Below are 3,058 nucleotides of genomic sequence, written 5' to 3' on the forward strand. Positions count from 1 at the left end.
AGATGCAGTCTTTGCATCAGGTAAGAAGCCTCTCTGAGAAATTTCATTCAGAAGCTCAAATGCCTTATTGGTCTCTTTTTTTTTTTCTAAGAAATCCATGAACCAAGATATTATAAGTCACATTAATTGGAGGACAACCCTTCCCTTTCAATTTCATGAACAAATCCCAAGCTTTGCTCAACATACCCTCTTTGCAGAATCCCTTGATCATTATGCCATATGTTTTATTATTAGGCTCCAATCCTTTGGCAGATATGGAGTTGAACAATTCTTCAGCCTCTTTTAGCATACATGCCCTCCCACATTCCATCAAGGACACCGTAAGTAATAATATTAATGTTTTTAGAATCTATTTCATGAAACAATTTCAGTGCATCATCAATACGCTTGCATTTGCATAGCCCGCTGATCAATATAGAATATGTGCATTGATCTGGGTTGTGTCCATGAACTTGCATTTCTTTGAAAACCTTCAGAGCATACCCAACTTGGCCCTCAAGGAAAAATCCTTGAATAAGAGAAGTATAAGTAAGTGTCAAGGATTATTCCCTTGTGAGGCAGTTCTTTAAAGAGCTGGAAGGCTTCACCCATTCTCCTGCACTTGCAATAGCCATTAATTAGTGCACTATAAGTAATGGTGTTAGGCTTATATCCCCAGCTCATCATGGAAGTAAAGAACTCCATCGCCTCATCCATTATATCCATCTATCAAGGCACTGCATGTGATTAAATTGGGCTCCACACCCTTCTGAATCATTAAATGAAAGAGCTCATGAGCTTCTTTGGCATTCCCTTCTTTACAAAGAGCAGCAACCAATATATTGAAGGTAACGACATCTGGTGAAATTCCCCCTTCCAACATCTCATGGAACAGCTGGTTGGCTTCCTTCCACTGGCAAGAATTGCATAGGCCACGAATCAAGGAATTGTAAGTAAAATCATTTGGCACCACACCTTCTTGAAGCATTATATTGAACAGGGCACGTGCTTCCTCTAACCTCCCTCCTCTACAAAGACCATCTATCATAATGGTAAAAATTACAGTATCTGGTCTGATTCCATTATTCATCATTTCATCAAAAAGGGTTGCAGCTTCTTTCCACTGCCCAAAATTACACAGAACACGAATCAGAGAGCTGTAAGTAACAACATTTGGTGAGATGCTACTGCCCTTCATTTCTATGATGAGGTTCATAGCCTCGTGTGAAGAAATGGATCCCCACCCAGTTGCAGAAATGGATGTAATCGTTCCAAGAAATTAGGGCTCGGTAAGGATCATCATAATTTTGTTTCTTGAACTCCATTAAAGCAAGTTGATCTTCCCGTTTCCTATGATCCTTCGACTACTGGTGACTGATTCTAGCAGCATCAATGAGCTCCCAAAGAAGAGAACCAAAACTAGAAGCGGAAGTGCTACCATCATAATCAAATTTTGGGATGCAAAGGTAGAAACAATTAATGCAAGTTTGAGATGCGGTTGGTAGGATGGTTTCTCTGTTATATTTATTGTCTTTGAGGAACAATTCTGGCTCATGTAGGAAAATTGATTTCACACTATGTGAGATCTCATTCCCCTTCCCGTACTCGTACCCGTTCCCATTCCCATTCCCATACCCCACTTGAATCCTGATTGATTTCACAATAATTGAGATCAAATTCCCTACAAGGATATTTATTAACAAAGAGGAGAAGCGGGTTGAAGAAGAATAAAGTAGGTTGAACGAAATTCAGTCCTCTTTTGTTTGTTTTAATGGAAGGGTATGTATTTAATTGTTAGATCAAACATCAAGAAACACGAATAAAGAAAGACAATAGATCCGTACGACACAGAGATTTAACGAGGTTCACACACCAGGGTGTTGTGCTACGTCCTCGGGTGAAGAAGAAGATGATTCACTATGCAGAAGAAGGATTACACCCTAGCAGCGGCGAGGAAGAACTCGCCCTGAAACCCTAGCTTTGTGAAAACCCTAGAATACAATGACTCTCAACAAGCAACAGTACATTATATATATATATATATATACCCCAAATAGCGGTTCGACCCATCCGGTCGCGGTCTATCCGGTCGAACCATACCTACGCCCCCGCACCCCCATACGAGATCAGTGATGGGCTCCATAGGCCCAAGCCCTCTGCTTCCATCACAGATCTCAGAAAATTTTCCATTCGGGTCACCACCAAAATATGTCGGATCGGGTCAATCTTCAAAACGGGTCAAGAATTCAAGACAAACTTAACAGTAATTCATGTGTATATAGGGGTATTTTCAGCATTGGACGGTATGATATAAGGTGATGTTACACACTAACAGTCCCAATTTCACATGACTAACAGATTGGACTTAATCTCACAGAAAAAAAAAAACAGATTGAACTTAGTTATAAGAATCTTAGAACGTATAGGGGAGGGGGGATAATTTCTTCAAACCCTCGGATCCATGTATAATTTGGGAGGGTTTGGAATAGAGCACTCATTACACGCTATTTCCATCCTTCTGATAGGGAGGTGATTCTCCAAATTCAATTAGGACTCTTCCCTACAAAGGACTATCTAATTTGGGGGCACCTCGACAACAGGTATTTTCTTGGTCAAGAGTGCATAAAGTTCAATTTCACAGCTATACTTGCAATTATATGGAGTCAAATCCACTCTCCCCTTTTTATTTTCTGGAGCTTGAATCTAATCTAATGGTTAGTACTCATGGAAAATATAACCGTTCTCTTCCACTTCGATCGTGGTATATTTCTTGTCAAATATTTTTTTTTTAAATTAATATAGACGAATCTGTAACACCAAACTCTGGCTACGTGGAAATTGGTGGCCTTAACCATATATATATATATATGTGTGTGTGTACGTGTGTGCTTTCTTTTAATAATTTTTAATTGTTACTAATTTGGTCAAACTTTGAACACTTTGTACTTTGTAGTACCTTTTTACCTTATGAACATATCAAAGGCTAGCTATGGTTGTTTATTTTGTTGTCAATCTTAACTATCTTGAATTTGACCACTACTCCCTCCTCCTAATGTCCCTCCCTCCCTCCCAAAAAAAA

This window comes from Macadamia integrifolia, chromosome 13, assembly GCF_013358625.1.
Source record: "Macadamia integrifolia cultivar HAES 741 chromosome 13, SCU_Mint_v3, whole genome shotgun sequence".
Taxonomy (NCBI): Eukaryota; Viridiplantae; Streptophyta; class Magnoliopsida; order Proteales; family Proteaceae; genus Macadamia; species Macadamia integrifolia.